The 12,568-nt window shown below is 40.2% G+C and overlaps 1 pseudogene; it reads right to left on the bottom strand.

Annotated features, from left to right (window-relative positions):
• Positions 1-1,827: 1,827 nt before the first annotated feature.
• Positions 1,828-12,568, bottom strand: part of LOC110543449 (melanoma-associated antigen B4-like) — a 36,028-nt pseudogene continuing 25,287 nt past the window's right edge.

Genomic DNA, 12,568 nt, shown 5'->3' with positions numbered 1-12,568 from the left:
TAGATATTGCCTAAATTTTATTGTGTAATTTCTCTGTCTGTTGTGATTGAAATATTACTAGGTGTTGTAGTCTAGGCTAGCTGGCATCTTTGGTCTCTTATAGTTTGTAGCTCATCAATCTAGTCCCTACTGGCTTTTAAAGTCTTCGTTGAGAAGTCATGTGTAATTCTACTAGGGCTGCTTTTATAAATTCCTTGCTCTTTTTTCCTTTCAGCTTTTAATAGTGTTTTGTTCTGTATATTTAGAGTTTGGATTGTTATTTGTAGAGGGGACTTTTTGGGGGTCATTCTATTTGGTGTTTTGTAAACTTCTTGTACATTAGAGGCATGTCCTTTTTTAAGTTAGGAAATTTTTCTTCTATGACTTTGTTGAAAATATTTTTGAGCCTTTCATTTGGGATTCTTCTCTTTCCTCCTTTCTTATTATTCTTATATTTTTTCTTAGTTATTCCAATTTCCTGTATATTTTGTACCGGGAAATTTTTAGATTTAACAGTTTCTTTGAATGAGGTATTCATTTGTTTTATTGTTTCTTCAATGCCTGAAATTCTCTCCTCCATCTCTTGTATTCTGTTGGTGAGGCTTGCATGTGTAATTTCTGGTTGCATTCTTAAATTTTTCACTTATAAAATTTCCTCAGTTTGTGTTTTCATTTTATTTTCACCTTTTGGTCTTAATATGTTTTACTTATTTTTCTGCACTGTTATCTTGTGTTTTCATAGATTTCTCTAAGAAATTAATTTATATCTTCCTAAATGACCTCTATTACATTCACAAAGGCTATTTAATATCTTTTTCTTGTGCCTTAGTATATTGCAATTCTCAGGGCCTATTGTGGTAGACTTGCTGGCTCTAGGGTGCACTCCTTACACATCAGCAGGTGGGCTATGTATATTCTCTCCAAAACTTTTCTAAGAAATAGGGAGAAAGATACTTCATTTAAGATTAGAAATAGAAAAGTTACTACATTGGATTTTTTTTTTGTCTTGGACTGAAAAGTAAATTTGAGTACATTAAAAGGGTACATAAAAAGAGGTTATTTTGCTTGTAGTTTTGCAAACTTTAACTTTAACTTTATGGGCAAATTATCAGTTAAGGTGATGCATATATCCCATTTATTGCATATTTGTTGTAGAAGCCATCACATGCTTGCACAGTTCTGCTCCTTGACTCTGAAGCACATCACTTGAGGTTATCTATTTACTCAAAATTTTGATTAGAGCACCATCCACATAATGGAAATTATATTTCTTCTTATGTTACTTAATCTTCCCCCAATATCCCATGTTCTTTACTCAGTGTATTTCCACTTAATAACTTTCAAAAGAAACACCCTCATCCATATCCCTTCTTTTCACTCTATCTTAACCAATAAAAGAGAATTCAACATCATAGTGATTGAGCTACACTTCATATACTTAACAATCTAAAAGCAGAAGATAATGGTTTATCTTAACATCCCAGTTAGACCATTGACTTATAAAGAATATTTGGTGAATGACAGTTAAGAAGAACAAATTCTAAGTCATAAACATTTAATATTTTTACTTTCTTGTACAATGAATAAAATTCAATTGCATGTAACTTTACCAAACCACATAGTAAAAAGAGTGAGAGAAAACTAAGTTTGACCATTTTTAATCCTTTTAATGGTAAAATTATTTTATATAGTCAAGAAAATTCCTTTTCTGATGTTCTGTCTTTTTATCTGGATGAAAAGAAAAGTTCAAGTGTAAACAGGGATGGAAGAAGCTGCTAGTAACTTTACTGGAGAATCTTCACTAGCTTGGTCAGTAGCACTGCTATTGTTTTCACCTATGGTTTCAGCTCACTCTTGCTCCTCTTTTAAAGCCTCTTTGAAAAGACTGAGATGACAAGAAGTCCTGTTTTGTTGATCTTGGCCAAAGATTCCAGGACTTTCATTTTTATTGTTTCAGCATGGGCCTGGGGACCTCATAGGAACTCATAGCGTAGAGGATCGCTGTTGGCTATCTGCCACTACTCCAAGTATTTCAGCTTCACCAAATATGGGGTCAGGAGTTTCTGAGGCTCATCAAGGATGGGGTGTGTCTTCTCTGGATAGACTTGTTTGTTCTTCAGGATTTCCCACATGTCTTCTTCAATGACTCAATTGACCTGAATGAAGATGATCCCCAGGGTCTTCATCAGGGAACCAGTCTTGGGTAAGCCTTTGCCAACACTAATCCTCTCATTGTTTGGGAGCTTCAGCTTGCTGATGAGGTCTTATGAGGGATTACTGGAGTTCATTTCCCTCACTTCCACTGCACAAGCATCTTTGAGCTTCTTGAAGGCATTGTTGAGGGTCTCAGGAAAATCTTTTTCAAACTTCTTGGTGATAACCCTCAGCTTTTCTTCCTTGATAGTAAGCTGCTTCAAATTGTAGTTGGGGAGTACATACTCTAAGAGCTCTACTACCTTTCTTGTTATCAGTTCTCTGTGCGGAACGATAGTGTATAGGTTGGCCTCTGGAGGTCCCTTTTGCATAATTTGCTCACTTTCCTCACAGGTACTTTCATCTGTATCAGAGGAAGAAATACTCAGTGTAATTTTGGAAGATGGTGTTGCACCTTGGGAGTGCTGGAAGACTCAGCTCCAGGCTGGATCTGAGAGACAGCAGAGGACTCTGGTACTGCCTCTGGTGTTTCTTCTGCTGTCCCTGAACATTTCAACAATCCGGAGCCTCACCTCAGGTCTGGCAGAATTTCTTGCAGGTATGGAGCTTACTCTTCTGACCTCGAGGCATTATTATCTGGCTAAGGTCAAGAACAGAAAGTTTGGAAGTGTGCTGGGACTGCAAACACATGTAAGAAACAGAAGGACAGTGTGATGCAGCCATGATCATTCAGGCCTTTACAGCCATTGAAGCAGGACATTCTCCCCTAGCATGGTTGGATACCATAAAAAGCTAAAATGATACGCTCAGGATGCGAGGCTAAGCACTGCACTCAGGGTCAGCCGCTTTCGACCCAGAGAAGAGCATGTCTGATTGCATGCGGGTTGATGCCCCAGGTCCCGCCTCTGAGAAAAAGGTATTGGACGGGTCTGATGCTCTTTGGGTGGATGACACCTAAATGAACATCTGTACAAAGTCCCAATTTATTTCTAATATCAGAGATCAGACCTCTACTCTTGCCTGATGCATCTAAAACAAAAAGGGGGAACTGTAGAGAGCTGCGGAATGCTATGCCTTAAAGATGGAGCTGGTTTCCGCCTTCCACCTTCCCGATGGTGAGTGCTCTCTGTCACGAACAACTCCACATTTGGCTAAGGCCGAGGATCTGGCTTGCTTCCATGTATGTGGACCTATCTGCATTGCCCACGTGGCATGCCTGGGTTGGCTACCCAGAGGCTATTTAAGCTGTGGGCTGGCTTTCCCCAGGGTCCGAGGATTGTTCAAGGTTCCTGAATAAAAGAAACAGAAGGAGATGATATGAACATTTAATCAGAAAGAGAAAACCTTGTTTTTAACTAAAGTTGCTGCTTCAAGTTTCTGTAAGTGCAGTGCTTTAGGAATCCAACATGCCGCTGTTATAAAAAAGCATATTCCCTGAGTAAAACAGTATATGTTTTTTTTGTTTGTTTGTTTATTTTTGTTTTTGTTTTTTTAGTGGGACTTCTCTATCTTGCTTGTATTGTACTTGTGTAATGAGTAGCAGCAGTGGAGGAGTTCTGTTATGAGATTCTGGGAACCTCTGATTTCCTCTCAGTTAATATCAGCAGCTGAAAAATATTGAGGCTATTTCCTTTTCTACTCTGAGGCTGCCATTCCTATGAAATTCTAGCCACTGTTTAGAAAGTATTCTCCATCTTAGCTTCCTGAAACACCTGGAAATAATTCTACTGTATGTTTAGTACATGTGCTTTAAAACACACACACACACACACACACACACACACACACACACACACACACTGTGGAGAACACTTGGATAAAGAACTGCCCTAGGCTACCTATGTGCAGGGGTTCCAGGCCATCTCCATGAGTGGTCCTTGGCTGGAGTATCAGTTTCAGAAAAGACCCCTGTGTCTAGACTTTTAGGATCTGTAGCTTTCCTTGTGGAGCTCCTGGCCTCTCCAAGTCTTACTATCTCCCACTTCTTTCATAAGATTCCTTGTACTCTGCCCAAAGTTTGGCTGTAGTTATGGGGACAGGGACTGTCTCTGACAGGAACATCCGCCTGCACTTCTGTCACCTCCCACCAAGGGAGGAGCAGCCTTACTAGGCTATAGAAGAAGACAATGCAGCCACTCCTGATGAGACATGATAGACTAGGAACAGAGGGAAGGGGAGGAGGACCTCCCCTCTAAGTGGGCTTTGGGAGGGACATGGGTGGAAAAGTAGGAAGGAGGGAAGGAGCTACAGGGGGGGATACAAAGTGAATAAACTGTAATTAATAAAAATAAAAAATAAAACACTCGCACACAAGGGGCAGAGCCAAGATGGCGACTAGCACACACAGTTTCTGAGCTGTGGAAGAGGTAAACGTCTGAGTTGGTGAGTGGAAGGACCTCTAACCCAGAAAAACAACGGTGAGGCTTTCTAAACAACAGGGAACATCACAGGAGGTGAAAACTTTGGTCTTGGGTCACCTGGGGACTTGTTTGGGGAAGGTGAGAAACGATCCTTTGATCTCACAGCACTCCCCTCCCCCAGACCTCCCTCCTGCTAGGCACAGCAGACTCATCCTTCTCAGTACAGATCTAACTGCCTGGGGTCTGCAGCTGCTGAGGTGGAGCTCCAAGTCTTTTATTGGCAAAAGTCAGCAGTACCTGTCTCAGAGTCCCAGATTCGCTTGGTGGCTGCACCATCCTCCCAGGGCCCGAGTATGCTAGACGCCATACTAGCTCCACAGGATCGCAATCACTGGCAGTACAACCTGCCCAATCCCACAGTGAAAGAGAATAAACTATATACTCACCAAAACCAGGCAGAAACGCCATACAAGCTAGGCACACCAGGCGCTGGGCCTCCCAAGCTTGGAGAGCACAGTGAAGAGACCCCAGGACTTCCCAGAAATCATCTGGACTAGCAACACAGTCTCCAGTTACAGCGGGACTTCCTAACCTGGTGGTGGAGCAGCACTGAACTGACAGGGCACATCAGCCCTCCAGTTTAAGACTAACCAGGGCCAAACCAGAGAACAGAGAGCCTGGTTACCTCGGTCCCTACTGACATGACCACCTTGAAATCTCCAGCTGCAGCAAGACCTCATAACCTGGCAGTTACAGCAGCACGGAGCTGGTGAAGCACATCAAAGAAGCAGGGCCAAACCAGAGAGCAGAGAGCTTGGATACCCCGATCTCTGCCAAGTGACCTGCCTGTACAGCTAGTCCTCATCACATGCTGAGGACAAGGAACCTCTCTCAGCTTCCTGAAGAACTCTCCAGACGCCAGAGGGAGACATTACCAGTCTGATCTGCAGAATCCAAAAACAAACAGGGAAGGTTTCAGATAAGCCAATGGCCAGGGGTAGGCGAAAGAACACTTCCAACATAAATCAGGACATCATGACTTCACCAGCAAACCCCAAAATTGATGGATACTCCAATTCATCAGAAGCACAGGAAAATGACTTTAAAGCCATGCTTACCCAATTATTTGAGGCTCATAAGGAGGAAATGAACAAATCTTTCAAAGAGTTGGCCAGTCAATTGGAGGTAAAGAAAGAAGAAATAGACAAAATCCTTAAAGAAACACAGGCAAACATAGCCAAACAAATAGAGGCACAAGTAGAGATAAAATTAGTGGCATATAGACAGGACATGAACAAAAAAATAGAGACCATCGTAGAAAGACAGGAATCAGAATTCAAACAAATGAAATAAATGGTGCAAGGCATGAAAACAGAATTAGAATCAATAAAGAAAACACAAATTGGGAAAATTCTTGAGCTGGAGAAATTGGAGAAAAGATTAGGAACCAAAAAAGTAAGCATCACCAACAGAATTCAAGAGATGGAAGAGAGATTATCTGGAGCTGAAGACACACTTGCAGAAATTGATACTTCTCTCAAAGAAAAAGTAAAATCAGAAAAGTTCTAAATACAAAATATCCAAGAAATCAAGGATGTTATGAAAAGACAAAATCTAAGAATAATAGGAATTCATGAAAAAGAAGACTCCAGGCTCCAAGGTCCAGAAAATGTTTTCAAGAAAATCATAGAAGAAAATTTTCCCAACTTAAAGAAAAAGATGTCCATAAATATACAAGAGGCCTAAAGAACAGCAAATAGACTAAACCAGAAAAGAAACACATCACATCACATCATAGTCAAAACACTAAATCTACAGAACAAAGATAAGATATTAAAAGCAGCAAGGGAAAAAAGGCCAAGTAACATATGAAGGTAGACCTATCAGAATCACACCGGACTTCTCATCAGAAACTATGAAAGCCAGAAGGGCCTGGGCAAGTATCATGTCGACTCTAAGAGATCAAAAATTTCAACCCAGACTACTATAACCTGCAAAGCTTTCAATCAACATAGATGGAGAAAACGAAATATTCCCTGACAAAACTAAATTTACACAATATCTATATAGCAAGCCAACCCTACAGAAGATACTAGAAGGTAAACTCCAATCCACCGAAAACAACTTTACCCAAGAAAACAGGGCATACAGATAATATCCCAACAAAAATGAAAAGAAAACAAGCAATGAAACAGGGTAAGATCACCGACTCCATTACAAAAGAAACTAACATGCATTGGTCACTATTATCTATCAATATCAATGGACTCAACTCTCCAATAAAAAGACACAGGATAACAGAATGGTTGCGGAAATAGGATCCAACATTCTGTTGCATCCAATAAACACACCTATGCAACAAAGATAAACACTACCTCAGAGTAAAGGGCTGGAAAACTGTTTTTCAAGCATATGGTTCCAGAAAACAAGCTGGAGTAGCCATCTTAATATCTATTAAAATAGTCTTTCATCCAAAGTTAATCAAAAAAGATAAGGAGGGCCACTATATTCTCATCAAAGGAAAAGTCCACCAAGAGGACATCACAATCTTGAATATCTATGCCCCAAATACAAGAGCACCTACATTTGTAAATGAAACATTATTAAAGCTTAAATCATACATTGATCCAAATACCTTAATAGTGGGAGACTTCAACACCCCACTCTCATCAAGGGACAGATCAACTAGACAGACACCAAATAGGGAAATAAAAGCACTCACAGAATCACTAAATCAAATGGACCTAATAGAAGTCTACATATCTTTTCGCCCAAACTCAAAAGAGTATACCTTCTTTTCAGCACCTCATGGAACCTTCTCCAAAATAGACCATATAGTGGGTCACAAAACAAGCCTCAACAGATACAAAAGGATTGAAATAATCCCTTGTATACTATCTGACTATCATGGACTAAACCTGGACATCAACAACAACAGAAACAACAAAAAGCCGACACACACATGGAAACTGAACAACTTACTACTCAAGCTGGGTTAAGTAAGAAATAAAGAAAGAAATTAAAGACTTCCTAGAATTTGATGAAAATAAAGTCCCAATTTGATGGGACACATTGAAAGCAGTGCTCAGAGGAAAATTTATAGCACTAAGTGCCTACAAGAAGAAATTTGTAGCATCACATACAAACAACTTAATGGCCCAACTGAAAACCCTAGAAAAAAAAGAAGCAGATACACCCAAGAGGAGTAGACGGCTGGAAATAATCAAACTAAGGGCTGAAATCAATCAATTAGAAACTAATAAAACTATTCAAAGAATCAATGAAACCAAAAGCTGGCTCTTTGAGAAAATCAACAAGATAGACAAACCCTTAGCCAAACTAACTAAAAAGCAGAGAGAAACTATCCAAATCAGCGAAATCAGAAATGAAAATGGGGACATAACTAGAGACACTGAGGAAATCCAAACAATTACTAGGTTGTACTACAAAAGCCTATATGCCACAAAATTTGAAAATCTAAATGAAATGGATCATTTTCTCGACAGATTCCATCTACCAAAATTAAGTCAAGATCAGGTAGAAAGACTGAATAGCCCTATATCTCCCAAGGAAATTGAAGCAGTCATTAACAGTCTCCCCTCCAAAAAAAGCCCTGGGCCAGATGGCTTCAGTTCAGAATTCTATAAGACCTTCAAAGAAGTGCTAACACCAATTCTCTTCAAACTATTCCACAAAATAGAAACAGAAGGAACACTACCAAACTCATTCTATGAAGCCACAGTCACCTTTATACATAAAGCACACAAAGATCCAACAAAAAATCATAACTTTAGACCTATCTCTCTTATGAACATTGATGAAAAAATACTCAATAGAATACTTGCAAACTGAATCCAAGAACCACATCAAAGATATCATCCACCATGACCAAGTAGGCTTCATCCCAGGCATGCAAGGGTGGTTCAGTATCCCGAAATCCATCAATGTAATCCATCACATAAACAAACTGAAGGAGATAATCCACATGATCATCTCCTTAGATGCCGAAAAAGCATTCAACAATGTCCAACACCCATTCATGTTTAAAGTCTTGGAGAGATCAGAGATACAAGGCACATACCTAAAGATAGTAAAGGCAATATACAGCAAGCCTATAGCCAACATCAAACTCAATGGAGAGAAACTTAAATCAATCCCACTGAAACCAGGGACAATACAAGGCTGCCCATTGTCTCCATATCTCTTCAACATAGTACTTGAAGTCCTACACAGAGCAATAAGACAACTAAAGGAGATCAAGGGGATACAAATTGGAAAGGAATTGGTCAAAGTGTCACTATTTGCAGATGATATGATAGTATACATGAGCGACCCCAAAAATTCACCCAGAGACCTCCTTCAGCTGATAAACACCTTCAGCAAAGTGGCAGGATACAAAATCAACTCAAAAAAATCAGAAGCCCTCCTATATACCAAAGACAAAAAGGCTGAGAAAGAAATTAGGGAAACAACACCCTTCACAATAGCCACTAATAACAGAAAGTACCTTGTGTGACTCTAACCAAGCAAGTGAAAGACCTGTTTGAGAAAAACTTCAAGTCTCTGAAGAAAGAAATTGAAGAAGATATCAGAAGACTGAAAGATCTCCCGTGCTCATGGATTGGTAGGATTAACATTGTGAAAATGGCCATCCTGCAAAAAGCAATTTACAGATTCAGTGCAATTCCCATCAAAATACCAACTCAAATCTTTACAGACCTTGAAAAAAAGATTCTCAGCGTCATATGGAGAAACAGAAAACCCAGAATCTCCAAAACAATCCTGTACAACAACAGATCATTTGGAGGTATCTCCATCCCCGATGTCAAGCTGTACCAAAGGGCAACAGTAATAAAAACTGCATGGTATTGGCATAGAAACAGAAAGGAGGATCAATGGAACCACATAGAAGACCCAGAAATAAACCCACACACTTATGATTACTTGATATTTGACAAAGAAGCCAAATCCATTCAATGGAAAAAAGACAGCATCTTCAACAAATGGTGCTGGAGAAACTGGATGTCTACATGCAGAAAAATGAAAATAGATCCATATTTATCACCCTGCACAAAACTAATGTCAAAGTGGATCAAGGACCTCAACATAAAACCAGAGACTCTAAATCAGTTGGAAAAAACAGTGGGGAACAACCTAGAACTCATTGGCACAGGAGACAAATTTCTGAACAGAATATCAACATCACAGGCTCTAAGAGCAACAATCAATAAATGGGACCTCATAAAACTGAAAAGCTTCTGTAAAGCAAAAGACACTATCATCAAAACAAAATGACTGCCTACAGATTGGGAAAGAATCTTCACCAACCCTTTATCTGACAGAGAACTAATATCCAGTATATATAAAGAACTAAAGAAGCTGAAAAGCAGCAAACCAAGTATTCCACTTAAAAAACGGGGAACGGAGCTAAACAGAGAATTCTCGATACAGGAACATCGAATGGCAGAGAAACACGTAAAGAAATGCTCAACCTCATTAGCCATTAGGGAAATGCAAATCAAAATGACACTGAGATTTCACCTTACACCCATCAGAATGGCCGAGATCAAAAACTCAAGTGACAACACATGCTGGAGAGGTTGTAGTGAAAGGGGAACCCTTCTCCACTGCTGGTGGGAAAGTAAACTGGTACAACCACTTTGGAAGTCAATCTGAAGCTTTCTCAGACAATTGGAAGTAGTGCTACCTCAAGACCCAGCTATACCACTCCTAGGTATATACCCAAAATTTGCTCAAGTACACAACAAGAACATTTGTTCAACCATGTTTGTAGCAGCTTTATTTGTAATAGCCAGAACCTGGAATCAACCCAGATGTCCATCATCGGAGGAATGGATATAGAAATTGTGGTATTTTTACACAATGGAATACTACTCAGCAATCAAAAAGGAAGAAATCATAAAATTTGAAGGCAAATGGTGGGATCTAGAAAAGATAATTCTGAGTGAAATATCCCAGAAGGAGAAAGACAAACATGGTATATACTCGCTTATATAGACCTACAAGATATGATAAATATAATGAAATCTACACACCTAAAGAAGATAATCAAGAAAGTGGACATGGGAGAAGATGATCAATCCTTATTTAGAAAGACAAATGGGATGTGCATTGAACGTATGACAGGAGTCTATCGCATAAGACTTCTGTAAGACTCTACTTAGCAGTGTTTCAAAGCAGACACTAAGACTCATAACCAAACCCTCTGCAGAGTGCAGGGAATCATATGAAAGAAGGGGAGTTAGTATGATATGGAAAGGAAAGGAGCTCTACAAGGACCAAATATATCTGGGCACAGGTTCTTTTCTGAGACTGACACTCAACCAAGGACCATCTGTGAATATAACCTAGAACTTCTGCTCAGATATGGCCCGTGGTAGCTCAGTAACCATGTAGTTTTCCCAAGTAAGGAGAACAAGAACTATTTCTAACAGGATCTCAAGGGCAGGCTCTTTGACCTCCCCCCCCCCCCACCAGAGGCCACAGAGGCCACAGAGGAGGACTTTGCAGCCAGCCCTGAAGATATCTGATAAAACAGGGTCAAATGAAAGGGGAGGAGGTCCTCCCATATCAGTGGACTTGGAAAGGGGCAGGGAGGAGACCAGGGAGGGAGTGTGGGGTTGGGGAGGGAATGAGGGAGCTGGATACAGCTGGGATACAGAGTTAACAAAATGTAACTAATAAGAAAAATAAAATTAAAAACACACACACACAAAACAAAAGAGCAACAACAAACTGTCCTTTCTATTACTATAACCACCAGGCACCTAATAGCATCAAAACTGCCTAGTCAATGAAGCTGCCATTAATGGAGGGCTTACATAAGTTCACCTGCATCCTTACCTTGATTTCTGGTGAAATTTAAGGTTCTTCACTATGCTGATTTGAGGGCAGTTTACCCACATTGAGTTCCTAATACCCCCATGTAGAAGTAGGCCAATAGATTTTCTTGGGGACTCTCAGGATTGATGGCAGAGATAGGACTTTCGCTAAGGATGGAGTCTCTCTAGGATGGGAGGTTCCTTCAGAACACAATGTTTTGCCTTTTAATTTCCTATAGAACATAGTACTCCTTTTGCTTAATAGAGACAGCTCTAATTTGTGGTTAAGCTCCATATCCAAGCCACATGTTTGGGATTCTCAACTACACATATCTTATCTTCACTGGTATCTCCAACTCAGTTAAATTTCTTTGCATTTTCTGTTCTTTAACATGGGGTTTTCCTAGCTCTGCTCCCAAGTTTTATTTACTGTCTCATTCCAGAGACCATAGAAGGAAAATGAGTGTGGATCTCTAATGGCACACTCTCCTCAGGACTTCTTAGTACCTAGGACAATGTAGCTCATAATCTTCACTAACTCGAGCTCCAGGTTATTTAGCACCCTCTTCTGGCTTCTGCCACCAGCTGCACTCATGTGCATATACCCATACAAAGATATAAAGAAAAATAAAATAAATTAAAAAAAAAAAAAACGTGTACATTGATGGAACTGGTGGTAGTTGCTTTTTTATGAGGAGTCCTTCAGCTGAGAGTGAATACAAAGCTTTCTGGAATGGAAGATTCAACATCCTACCATGACCAAAACAGAGAAAATGACCGACCAACACTCTACCCACCCCCCCTCCATTCCACTCCCGACTGCCACTGCTGCTCTGCCCCACTCTCGTTTGCGGAGATAGGGCTGTCTTCTAAAGCTGGCAGAAGTGGGAAAAGGTCACTTAAACAAGGGTGTAGCTTCTGGGGTTGAAGGAAACAGAGCAGGGGCACTATTCTCTGACACTGGCCATGGGTAAAACAATGGCATGGGTAGGGATGAAGGAGAGGTGCAGCACAGTGAACAGGATGTCTTCTGAGGTAAATCTATGAGAACCGGTTGCCTCTTAATTGTTGAGAATGCAAGGCTCTTTTCAGTAGGCACAGATCGATAATTAAATCAAAGACAGTGTGTCTATGGCAGAGTGTTTTCATCTAAGGTCATCCAAGCCTAATACCAACACTGCAGCTGAATCATGTGAGGACTGAGGAAACCGAGATCACCCCCTTTGTTCCCTC

Source organism: Meriones unguiculatus, assembly GCF_030254825.1.
Source record: "Meriones unguiculatus strain TT.TT164.6M chromosome X unlocalized genomic scaffold, Bangor_MerUng_6.1 ChrX_unordered_Scaffold_30, whole genome shotgun sequence".
Classification (NCBI taxonomy): domain Eukaryota; kingdom Metazoa; phylum Chordata; class Mammalia; order Rodentia; family Muridae; genus Meriones; species Meriones unguiculatus.
This window is presented reverse-complemented; position numbering and strand designations above follow the sequence as displayed.